Source organism: Coregonus clupeaformis, chromosome 30 (genome assembly GCF_020615455.1).
Source record: "Coregonus clupeaformis isolate EN_2021a chromosome 30, ASM2061545v1, whole genome shotgun sequence".
In the NCBI taxonomy this organism is placed as follows: Eukaryota; Metazoa; Chordata; class Actinopteri; order Salmoniformes; family Salmonidae; genus Coregonus; species Coregonus clupeaformis.
In genome coordinates this window covers 3,555,994-3,569,254 of record NC_059221.1, presented here as the reverse complement: position 1 = coordinate 3,569,254, position 13,261 = coordinate 3,555,994, and the positions used below count along the sequence as shown (strand labels likewise).

General features: G+C 45.0%; 1 protein-coding gene across 1 annotated transcript in view; it reads right to left on the bottom strand.

Annotated features, from left to right (window-relative positions):
- Positions 1-13,261, bottom strand: part of LOC121545496 (helicase ARIP4) — an 87,264-nt gene that overhangs the window by 72,651 nt on the left and 1,352 nt on the right. The gene's annotated exons all lie outside the window — the stretch shown is intronic.

Sequence of the window (13,261 nt, the reverse complement as noted above, 5' to 3'; positions counted from 1 at the left end):
CTTACGCCACAGTTTTAAGATGGAAAATGCATCTATGCCTTCATTTCCCAAAAATATAGACTATTAGGTTTCATTTGACACCCAATTTGATATGCTCCTATGAACTTCACGTTGGTGCTCATCAAATAAAATTTTATTTGCCACATGCGCTGAATACAACAGGTAGACATTACAGTGAAATGCTTACTTACAAGCCATTAACCAACAATGCAAAATAAAAGCAAATAACTAAAGAGCAGCAGTAAAATAAAATAACAGTAGGGAGGCTATATACTGGGGGGGTACCGGTGCAGAGTCAATGTGCGGGGGCACCGGCTAGTCGAGGTAATTTAGGTAATATGTACATGTGGGTAGAGTTAAAGTGACTATGCATAAATAATAAACAGTAGCAGCAGAGTAAAAAAGGGGGACTGTGTGGGGGTAGGGGGGCAGTGCAAATTGTCCGGGTAGCCATGATTAGCTGTTCAGGAGTCTTATGGCTTGGGGGTAGAAGCTGTTGAGAAGCCTTTTGGACCTAGACTTGGAACTCCGGTTCCGCTTGCCGTGCGGTAGCAGAGAGAACAGTCAATGATAAGGGTGGCTGGAGTCTTTGACAATTTTTAGGGCCTTCCTCTGACACCGCCTGGTATAGAGGTCCTGGATGGCAGGAAGCTTGGCCCCAGTGATGTACTGGGCCGTACGCACTACCGTCTGTAGTGCCTTGCGGTCGGAGGCCGAGCAGTTGCCATACCAGGCGGTGATGCAACCAGTCAGGATGCTCTCGATGGTGCAGCTGTATAACTTTGAGGATCTGAGGACCCATGCCAAATATTTTCAGTCTCCTGAGGGGGAATAGGCTTTGTCGTGCCCTCTTCACGACTGTCTTGGTGTGTTTGGACCATGATAGTTTGTTGGTGATGTGGACACCAAGGAACTTGAAGCTCTCAACCTGTTCCACTACAGCCCCGTCGATGAGAATGGGGGCGTGCTCAGTCCTCTTTTTTTTCCTTTAGTCCACAATCATCTCTTTTGTCTTGATCACGTTGAGGGAGAGGTTGTTATCCTGGCACCACACAGCCAGGTCTCTGACCTCCTCTCTATAGGCTGTCTCATCGTTGTCGGTGATCAGGCCTACCACTGTTGTGTCGTCGGCAAACTTAATGAAGATGTTGGAATCATGCCTGGCCATGCAGTCATCGGTGAACAGGGAGTACAGGAGGGGACTGAGCACACACCCCTGAGGGGCCCCCCGTGTTGAGGATCAGCGTGGCAGATGTGTTGTTACCTACCCTTACCACCTGGGGGCGGCCCATCAGAAAGTCCTGGATCCAGTTGCAGAGGGAGGTGTTTAGTCCCAGGATCCTTAGCTTAGTGATGAGCTTTGAGGGCACTATGGTGTTGAACGCTGAGCTGTAGTCAATGAATAGCATTCTCACGTAGGTGTTCCTCTTGTCCAGGTGGGAAAGGGCAGTGTGGTGGGCAATAGAGATTGCATCATCTGTGGATCTGTTGGGGCGGTATGCAAATTGGAGTGGGTCTAGGGTTTCTGGGATAATGGTGTTGATGTGAGCCATGACCAGCCTTTCAAAGCACTTCATGGCTACAGACGTGAGTGCTACGGGTCGGTAGTCATTTAATCTTAGAGTCCTTGGGCACGGGGACTATGGTGGTCTGCTTGAAACATGTTGGTATTACAGACTCAGTCAGGGACATGTTGAAAATATCAGTGAAGACACTTGCCAGTTGGTCAGCACATGCTCGGAGTACACGTCCTGGTAATCCGTCTGGCCCTGCGGCCTTGTGAATGTTGACCTGCTTAAAAGTCTTACTCACATCGGCTACGGAGAGCGTGATCACATAGTCATCCGGAATAGCTGGTGCTCTCATGCATGCTTCAGTGTTGCTTGCCTCGAAGCGAGCATAGAAGTAATTTAGCTCGTCTGGTAGGCTTGTGTCACTGGGCAGCTCGCGGCTGTGCTTCCCTTTGTACGATTCAATCTTAGTCCTGTATTGACTATTTGGCTGTTAAATGGTTCGTCGGAGGGCATAGCGGGATTTCTTATAAGCCTCTGCGTTAGAGTCCCGCTCCTTGAAAGCGGCAGCTCTAGCCTTTAGCTCAGTGCGGACGTTGCCTGTAATCCATGGCTTCTGGTTGGGGTATGTACGTACGGTCACTGTGGGGACGACGTCATCGATGCACTTATTGATGAAGCCAGTGACTGATGTGGCGTACTCCTCAATGCTTTCTGAAGAATCCCGGAACATATTCCAGTCTGTGCTAGCAAAACAGTCCTGTAGCTTAGCATCTGCGTCATCTGACCACTTTTTGTTAACCGAGTCACAGGTGCTTCCTGCTTTAGTTTTTGCTTATAAGCAGGAATCAGGAGGATATAGTTATGGTCAGATTTGCCAAATGGAGGGCGAGGGAGAGCTTTGTATGCATCTCTGTGTGTGGAGTAAAGGTGGTCTATAGTTTTTTTCCTCAGGTTGCACATTTAACATGCTGGTAGAAATGAGGTAGAACAGATTTAAGTTTCCCTGCATTAAAGTCCCCGGACACTAGGAGCGCTGCCTCTGGATGAGTGTTTTCCTGTATACTTATGGCCTTATACAGCTCATTGAGTGCAGTCTTGGTAAATAGTGTGGTCTACAGCTTATCATGAGATACTCTACCTCAGGCGAGCAAACCCTTGAGACTTCCTTAGTATTCTATTTTTTTGCACCAGCTGTTGTTTCCAAATATACACAGACCGCCACCCCTCGTCTTACTGGAGTCTGCCGTTCTATCCTGACGATGTAGCGTATATCCCGCCAGCTGTATGTTATCAATGTCGTCGTTCAGCCATGACTCGGTGAAACATAAGATATTACAGTTTTTAATGTCCCGTTGGTAGGATAACCGTAATCTTAGGTCGTCTACCTTATTTTCAAATGATTGAACATTGGCTAATAGGATTGATGGAAGAGGCAGTTTACTCGCTCGCCATTGGATCCTTAAAAGGCACCCTGACCTACGTCCACGATATCTCTGTCTCTTTCTCATGTGAATGACGGGCATTTGGGCCTTGTCGGGTGTCTGTAGGATATCCTTCGCGTCCGACTCGTTGAAGAAAAAATCTTCGTCCAATACGAGGTGAGTAATCGCTGTCCTGATATCCAGAAGCTCTTTTTGGTCATAACCGACGGTGGCAGAAACATTATGTACAGAATAAATTACAAATAACGCCAAAAAACACACATAATAGTAGAATTGGTTAGAGGGCTGTAAAACGGCAGCCATCTTCTCCGGGGCTCATGGGTCCCTTTACATGGAAATGACCTACAGTACAGTCCAGTATAGTACATGGCACAGTGGGAAGTCCCCCCTCTGTGATGCCCTGAGATCTGCCTGTCTCCAGAGCTTCAGTCAGGCACTTTGATGAAGACCTAAAGGGCATCAAAAGGGGCTCATAGTGGGCCGTGGAGCCCTTCTGATGTCTAGCTAAAAATGGATGTGAGTCAGTCCATTCATACAGTAGGTCTATAATGTGCAAGAATCTTTGTATCTGTAACCCATTTCATCACCTCATTCATCACTATGTAACCATAAAAGCCATTTTCCATTTGACTAGTTCAACTTAAGCTGGTCAATTTGCTTGTATAACAAAAGTCATGTTGGGTAAGATTAAAGTACTATTTAGAGACAGAGAAGAAAAACAAAGCAATCGAGTCATAATACAATTGTTTTGCTTTGGTGGTTCATAATAATGCAAATTGCTTTTAAAAACAACCGCTCCCAAAAGACACATTCCTCGGCTAGGGTCATTTGCCTAAATTCAGCATTTAGCCTAGTGGTGAGGCATGCAGACAGTGAGCCAATGAAATAGCACCCTGAGGACTCTATTAAAAGGTTGTCACTCGCTGCTGTGAATAATGCTGACCCCGGGTCACCAAGGTATTTTTAGGAGATAAACCAGTCAACACAGAATCCTCCTCTAACACAGGTTCCCTAGTAATCCCCTCCCACGTACCTGATGGACAGACACACATCACCAAACTCCAGGACTACATAAGGCAAGGGAAAAGGTCACACTAGCCCATCTTATTGTAGGCAAAAAGGTGAAACAGCAATGTTAGAGCCTACAACCTAGCTCATTCCCTAATCCAATAAACTATAGTGGATGTGAAAAAACATAATGAGTTAGTCTGCGGGATACGTCCAATCAGGTTTGAGCGAAGGGTCACTGGGGTCATTTGGACACAATAGACCAGAGGTATTCAACTCTTAAGGCATCAGCATGCTTCAGTTTGGCAATACTGGTATCGTCCCAGCCCTAATAGACAGGTGTGGAAAGGTAAGGGCATCTAAAATGAGTGGTCTGGGATCGCATATCTACGTGGGGGTTAGTGTGTGCAGACAGGGTTTCTGCTGAACAATCACCTGCTAACATCAACAACAGTGGTGCTGTAGCCTAAATAAGGACAGACACCCTACCTTCCCTCACCACTCACCAGACAGACCGCTTACATAAAACTGCAGACAGACACTGCTCCATATCCAGTGACCCACACAAACCTAAACCGAGATGAGCATACACTGCCCACATGCAAGCTTTCGCACACACACACACACACACACTACAGAGTAGTAAGTCAAAGATATAGACCTTAGACACACCACACCCATTGCTTTTATGTTGTGAATGGTGAGGTGTTGGAGGAGAAAAAAGGCTCCCTTAAAACATTGAAATCAGCAGCCTGAAAAGTGCCAGAGGGTTAGGCTATTAACAATGATATTAGCCTCTAAACATTTTTGGAACATTCCATCAAGAAACAGGCAGCCAACAGGCAAAAACAGAGCTCTCATTTATTTGGTTACAGAAAGCAAACAGCCCCGAAACCCAAAAGGTGCTTTCCAACGGTCTCAGCATTCCACTTGCGTGGATAAAGGACCACTGTGGATCTTAGCACAGTTAGCCTATCAAATGGTGAAATTGCGCACTTAAAACATGTATTACACAATATGAATTAGCTAGTGACTCGTAACTGAAAATGAAAACTAAACGGTAACTGAATGTATTTATATATATAAATTTGTTGGAAAATTTATTAATCACCGAATCGTCACTGAAGAAAACCTTCTCTCCAAAAGTTTAACTTTTCAGGAAATGGAAAATGCTGCAATATTTGACCATTGATTAACATATACAGCAACAAAATATAGGTCAGTGTTATAAACATAGTCTTACTGGCTGCTTCTCAATCAATTATACTGCAGAAAAATATAAATGCAACATGTAAAGTGTTGGTCCCATGTTTCATGAGCTGAAATAAAAGATCCCAGAAATGTTCCATATGCACAAAAAGCTTATTTCTCTCAAATGTTGTGCACAAATTTGTTTACATCTGTTAGTAAGCATTTCTCCTTTGCCAAGATAATCCATCCACCTGACAGGTGTGGCATATCAAGAAACTGATTAAACAGTACAAGCATTACACAGGTGCACCTTGTGCTGGGGACAATAAAAGGCCACTCTAAAATGTGCGTTTTTGTCACATCACACAATGCCAGAGATGTCTCAAGTTTTGACGGAGAATGCAATTGGCATGCTGACCGCAGGAATGTCCACAAGAGCTGTTGCCAGATAATTGAATGTTCATTTCTCTACCATAAGCCTCCTTCAAAGTCATTTTAGAGAATGTGGCAGTACGTCCAACCGGCCTCACAACCGCAGACCACGTGTAACCACGCCAGCCAAAGAACTCCACATCCGGAGGACTGCCATTTCTGAGATAGTGGAACCGGCTTACCTGGCACCGATGATCATACCATGCTCAAAGTCACTTAGGTCACTCGCTTTGCCCATTCTAACGTTCAAACGAACAGTAACTGAATGCCTAGATGCCTGCTTTATATAGCAAGCCACGTTACCCATTTTTGTGAACAGGGTGGTGTTCATAATAAACTGGTCACTCACAGAGAGAGAGAGAGAGAGAGACAGAGACAGTGTGTGTACACTACCTTGCCAAAAGTATGTGGACACCTGCTTGTCAAACATCTCATTACAAAAATCATGGGCATTAATATGGAGTTGGTCCCCCCTTTGCTGCGATAACAGCCTCCATTCTTCTGGGAAGGCTTTCCACTAGATGTTGGAACATTGCTGCGGGGTCTTGCTTCCATTCAGCCACAAGAGCATTAGTGAGGTCGGGCACTGATGTAGGGCGATTAGGCCTGGCTCGCAGTCGGCGTTCCAATTCATCCCAAAGGTGTTCGATGGGGTTGAGGTCAGGGCTCTGTGCAGGCCAGTCAAGTTCTTCTTCACCGATCTCGACAAACCATTTATGTATGGACCACGCTTTGTGCACGGGGGTATTGTCATGCTACAACAGGAAAGGGCCTTCGCCAAACTGTTGCCACAAAGTTGGAAGCACAGAATTGCATAGAATGTCATTGTATGCTGTAGCGTTAAGATTTCCCTTCACTGGAACTAAAGGGGCCTAGCCCGAAACATGAAAAACAGCCCCAGACCATTATTCCTCCTCCTTCAAACTTTACAATTGGCACTATACAGTCGGACAGTTAGCTTTCTCCTGGCATCTGCCAAACCCAGATTCGTCTGTCGGACCGCCAGATGGTGAAGTGTGATTCATCACTCCTGAGAACACATTTCCACTGCTCCAGAGTCAAATGGTGGCGAGCTTTACACCACTCCAGCCGACACTTGGCATTGTGCATGGTGATCTTAGGCTTGTGTGCGGCTGCTCTGCCTTGGAAAACCATTTAATGAAACTCCAGACGAACAGTTCTTGCGCTGCCGTTGCTTCCAGAGGCAGTTTGGAACTCGGTAGTGAGTGTTGCAACTGAGGACAGACGATTTTTACGCGCTACGCGCTTCAGCACACGGCGGTCACGTTCTGTGAGCTTGTGTGGCCTACCATTCGCGGCTGAGCCGTTGTTGCTCCTAGAAGTTTCCACTTCACAATAACAGCACTTACAGTTGACCGGGGCAGCTCTAGAAGGGCAGAAATTTGACGAACTGACTTGTTGGAAAGGTGGCATCCAATGATGGTGCCACGTTGAATGTCACTGAGCTCTTCAGTAAGGCCATTCTACTGCCAATGTTTGTCTATGGAGATTGCATGGCTGTGTGCTAGATTTAATACACCTGTCTGCAACGAGTGTGACTGAAACAGCCAAATCCACTAATTTGAAGGGTTGTCCACATACTTTTCTATTTATGTACAGCGCTAGAGGCGTCACTACAGACCCGGGTTCGATCCCAGGCTGTGTCACGGCCAGGCCGCGATCGGGAGACCAATGAGGCGGCGCACAATTGGCCCAGCGTCATCCAGGTTAGAGGAGGGTTTGGCTGGCCGTGATGTCCTTTGGTCGCCAGTTTTCCTCCGACACTTTGGTGCGAGCAGTGTGTCAAGCAGCAGTGTGGCATGGCAGGGTTGTGTTTTGGAGGATGCATGGCTCTCGACCTTTGCCTCTCCCGAGTCCGTAGGGGAGTTGCAGCGATGGGACAATTTGATATCACGAAATTGGGGAGAAAAATTCAGTACTTCGTTGAAGCACCTTTGGCAGCGAGTACAGCCTCGTGTCTTCTTGGGTATGACGCTACAAGCTTGGCACACCTGTATTTGGGGAGTTTCTCCCATTCTTCTCTGCAGATCCTCTCAAGGTCTGTCAGGTTGGATGGGGAGCGTCGCTGCACAGCTATTTTCAGGTCTCTCCAGAGATGTTTGATCGGGTTCAAGTACGGACTCTGGATGGGCCACTCAAGGACATTCAGTGACTTGTCCCGAAGCTACTCCTGCGTTGTCTTGGCTGTGTGCTTAGGGTCGTTGTCCTGTTGGAAGGTGAACCTTCGCCCCAGTCTGTCCTGAGAGCCATAAAAGGCCTGATTGGTGGAGTGCTGGAGCTCTGTCAGAGTGACCATCGGGTTCTTTGTCACCTCCCTGACCAAGGCCCTTCTCCCTCGATTGCTCAGTTTGGCCGGGCGGCCTGCTATAGGAAGAGTCTTGGTGGTTCCAAACTTCTTCCATTTAAGAATTTTGGAGGCAACTGTGTTCTTGTGGACCTTCAATGCTGCAGGAAGTTTTTGCTAACCTTCCCCAGATCTGTGCATCTACACAATCCTGTCTCGGAGCTCTACGGACAATTCCTTCGACCTCACGGCTTGGTTTTTCCTCTGACGTGCACTGTCAAACGTGGGACCTTATATAGACAGGTGTGTGCCTTTCCAAATCATGTCCAATCAATTGAATTTACCACAGGTGGACTCCAATCAAGTTGTAGAAACATCTCAAGGATGATCAACGGAAACAGGATGCACCTGAACTCAATTTCAAGTCTCATTGCAAAAGGTCTGAATACTTACGTAATAAATTTGCAAACATGTCTAAACCTGTTTTTGCTTTGTCATTATGGGGTATTGTGTGTAGATTGATGAGGATTTTTATTTATTTAATCCATTTTAGAATAAGGCTGTAAAGTAACAAAATGTGGAAAAAGTGAAGGGGTCTGAATACTTTCCGAATGCACTGTGTGTGATAAATACACTACCAGTCAAAAGTTTGGACAAACCTAGTCATTTAAGGGTTTTTCTTTATTTTTACTATTTTTTACATTGTAGAATAATACATTCAAAAGTATGTGAGATTCTTCAAATAGCCACCCTTTGCCTTGATGACAGCTTTGCACACTCTTGGCATTATAGTCTCCTGAGTGGCGCAGTGGTCTAAGGCACTGCATCGCAGTGCTAACTGTGCCACTAGAGATCCTGGTTCGAATCCAGGCTCTGTCGCAGCCGGCCGCGACCGGGAGACTCATGGGCGGTGCACAATTGGCCCAGCGTCGTCCAGGGTAGGGGAGGGAATGGCCGGCAGGGATGTAGCTCAGTTGATAGAGCATGGCGTTTGCAACGCCAGGGTTGTGGGTTCGATTCCCATGGGGGGCCAGTATAAAAAATATGTATTCACTAACTGTAAGTCGCTCTGGATAAGAGCGTCTGCTAAATGACTAAAATGTAAATGTAATTCTCTCAATCAGCTTCATGAGAAAGTCACCTGGAATGCTTTTAAATTAACAGGTGTCCCTTCTTAAAAGTTAATTTTCTTTCCTTCTTAATGCGTTTGAGCCAATCAGTTGTGTTGTGACAAGGTAGGGGGGGTATACAGAAGATGGTATTTTACCAAATAGGGCTAAGTCCATATTATGGCAAGGACAGCTCAAATAAGCAAAGAGAAACAACAGTCCATCATTGCTGCAAAGAAACCACTACTAAAGGACACCAATAAGAAGAAGAGACCTGCTTGGGCCAAGAAACACAAGCAATGTACATTAGACCGGTGGAAATTTGTCCGTTGGTCTGGAGTCCAAATTTGAGATTTTTGGTTCCAACCGCCGTGTCTTTGTGAGACGGGGTGTGAATGAACGGATTGTCTCCGCATGTGTAGTTCCCACCATAAAGCATGGAGGAGGAGGTGTTATGGTGTGGGGGTGCTTTTCTGGTGACACTGTCTGTGATTTATTTAGAATTCAAGGCACACTTAACCAGCAAGGCTACCACAGCATTCTGCAGCGATACGCCATCCCATCTGGTTTGGGCTTAGTGGGACTATCATTTGTTTTTCAACAGGACAATGACCCAACACACCTCTAGGCTGTGTAAGGGCTATTTTACCTAGAAGGAGAGTGATGGAGTGCTGCATCAGATGACCTGGCCTCCACAATCCCCCGACCTCAACACAATTGAGATGGTTCGGGATGAGTCGGACGGCAGAGTGAAGGAAAAGTAGCCAACAAGTGCTAAGCGTATGTGGGAACTCCTTCAAGACTGTTGGAAAAGCATTCCAAGTGAAGCTGGAATTGAGAGAATGCCAAGAGTGTACAAAGCTGTCATCAAGGCAAAGGGTGGCTATTTGAAGAATCTCAAATATATTTTGATTTGTTTAACACTTTTTTGGTTACTACATGATTCCATATGTGTTATTTCCTAGTTTTGATGTCTTCACTCTTATACTACAATGTAGAAAATAGTAAAAATAAAGAAAAACCCTTGAATGAGTAGGTGCGTCCAGACTTTTGACTAGTTCTGTGTGTATATATATATATATATATATACACACACACACACACAGTAAGGGAAAAAAGTACTTGACCCCCTGCTGATTTTGTACGTTTGCCCACTGACAAAGAAATGATCAGTCTATAATTTTTAATGGTAGGTTTATTTGAACAGTGAGAGACAGAATAACAACAAAAAAATCCAGAAAAACCCATGTCAAAAATGTTATAAATTGATTTGCATTTTAATGAGGGAAATAAGTATTTGACCCCCTCTCAATCAGAAAGATTTCTGGCTCCCAGGTGTCTTTTATACAGGTAACGAGCTGAGATTAGTAGCACACTCTTAAAGGGAGTGCTCCTAATCTCAGCTTGTTACCTGTATAAAAGACACCTGTCCACAGAAGCAATCAATCAATCAGATTCCAAACTCTCCACCATGGCCAAGACCAAAGAGCTCTCCAAGGATGTCAGGGACAAGATTGTAGACCTACACAAGGCTGGAATTGGCTACAAGACCATCGCCAAGCAGCTTGGTGAGAAGGTGACAACAGTTGGTGCGATTATTCGCAAATGGAAGAAACACAAAAGAACTGTCAATCTCCCTCGGCCTGGGGCTCCATGCAAGATCTCACCTCATGGAGTTGCAATGATCATGAGAACGGTGAGGAATCAGCCCAGAACTACACGGGAGGATCTTGTCAATGATCTCAAGGCAGCTGGGACCATAGTCACCAAGAAAACTATTGGTAACACACTACGCCGTGAAGGACTGAAATCCTGCAGCGCCCGCAAGGTCCCCCTGCTCAAGAAAGCACATATACAGGGCCGTCTGAAGTTTGCCAATGAACATCTGAATGATTCAGAGGAGAACTGGGTGAAAGTGTTGTGGTCAGATGAGACCAAAATTGAGCTCTTTGGCATCAACTCAACTCGCCATGTTTGGAGGAGGAGGAATGCTGCCTATGACCCCAAGAACACCATCCCCACCGTCAAACATGGAGGTGGAAACATTATGCTTTGGGGGACAGGACAACTTCACCGCATTAAAAGGGACGATGGACGGGGCCATGTACCGTCAAATCTTGGGTGAGAACCTCCTTCCCTCAGCCAGGTCATTGAAAATGGGTCGTGGATGGGTATTCCAGCATGACAATGACCCAAAACACACAGCCAAGGCAACAAAGGAGTGGCTCAAGAAGAAGCACATTAAGGTCCCGGAGTGGCCTAGCCAGTCTCCAGACCTTAATCCCATAGAAAATCTGTGGAGGGAGCTGAAGGTTTGAGTTGCCAAACGTCAGCCTCGAAACTTTAATGACTTGGAGAAGATCTGCAAACATTTTTGACATGCGTTTTTTCTGGATTTTTATTTATTTATTCTGTCTCTCACTGTTCAAATAAACCTACCATTAAAATTATAGACTGATCATGTCTTTGTCAGTGGGCAAACGAACAAAATCAGCAGGGGATCAAACACTTTTTTCCCTCACTGTATATATACAAACATACATACACACATATATACATACACACACGTTCTGCTCGCCTTTTGACTTCTACTTAATAGGCTAATCCTTTTCAGAGCACCCTTTAACGAGGAAAAAAAATGCCCCTCCACTCAGACTAGTCCAGTACATACAGACCATGGGTCCATAAATAATGGAGCCAGGTCATTAGAGCCATATATATTGATTTATTTCTCTACATGTGGCTTTTTTACACCTGTTACAGGGACGTGAGAACATAGCCTGCTGGGTGGGCGAGAGAAAAAAAGTGCATGAACTTCATGATTAAGAGAAGACGGGGACAGAGTTAAAAGTTTGGAGAGTTCAAAGCACGAGAGAGGAGACGGAAAGCCGAGGAGTGCGGCTCCTCATTTCGGGATGGCAGGGTGCAAGGGAGTTCCTCACATTGAACTGAGGTGGCTCAGTGACAACCTCCGGAGAAAAGACAGAGAGAATAGACATACTCTGAGCACAAAGGTGTACTGTGTGGTTATGACTTTTCAGTGTGCGCCAAGGGGATAAGAAGAGACACTAACCCCAACGTTAATAGAGTGGTTGATTAAAGGTAAAGAAATTAACTGCTGTAGAAATCATAATGGCTGCTCACCATGACAATGGACTCACATGGAACCGATGTGGCAGCTTGAAGACAAATTGGCCAACAAAAATAAATGTTACAAGAGCAAACTAAAAAGTACAAGGTGTGACATCTTAAAAAGACAGTTTAATCTTCCCCAAGTGCTCACAGAACAGTTCATGTTGGGTTTGGGAATGGGTAGAGGTCATTGGACACATGATCTGAGGGGAAATTAAGCAAATGTCTTTGAATTCCCTTCAACAAAAGAACCAGTCGGTTAATCCAGGGGACCAGGTCAAAGAGCCTAATCCCTCAGCACAACATACTGTACATTTCTACCCTCAAATCACCACGTTTAGACACCTTTAGAAATGTTTATTAAAGCTTCAGTTCTATATGACAAAGTTGAATCTCTGTGGCAAGTCACGATTCTTATTCCCCAAAAATATGGTATAAATCTTGCTGTTGAGGCAGATATGACTATGTCAAGATAACAAAAGTCATACATGTTCTTATGTCACACCAAAAAAAAAACAGCCAAAACCACAGGTTGAACTAGCTGACTAAACTAATCTCCATGGTGAATTCATCTCCGACTACATCTACTGTATTCGCCCAAGGTCAATACTTCAAAAAATATATACATTATGAAACGCTTAGGCCTACCTTGTATTTAGTACCAACTGTTTCCTCGTTGATCTAAGACGGCAACTCAGCGTGAATGCGCATGTGCCAATTGAATCTCAACAAGGAACGAGTTGGTGGTTGTATTTCATTAAAATGTTTTATTAAAAAGTTTTGATTTCAGCAAACAAAGAAAGGCACGCTACTACAGAGGAGAAAACATATGTACAAGGCAAGCGTTTCTTAATTTACATTTTTTGGAAGTATTGACCTTGGGCGACTAAATGTAGTTGGAGCTGAATTCCACAAAGCCTGGTGTCTGCTCAACTCCGTTGGTGAAGTTCATCAGAAACGTCCTTCACCATGGAATTGAGTTTAGTCAGCTAAGGTTGAACTAGGTATGAATTTATGTCATCACTTCAGCAAGCAATGCCACTGAAGTGAATTGTTATTTTATTGTTTTAGCTAGAATGACAACAATGAAACATCTTCAATTTCAACTGCTTTGCTGTAAGATTTATG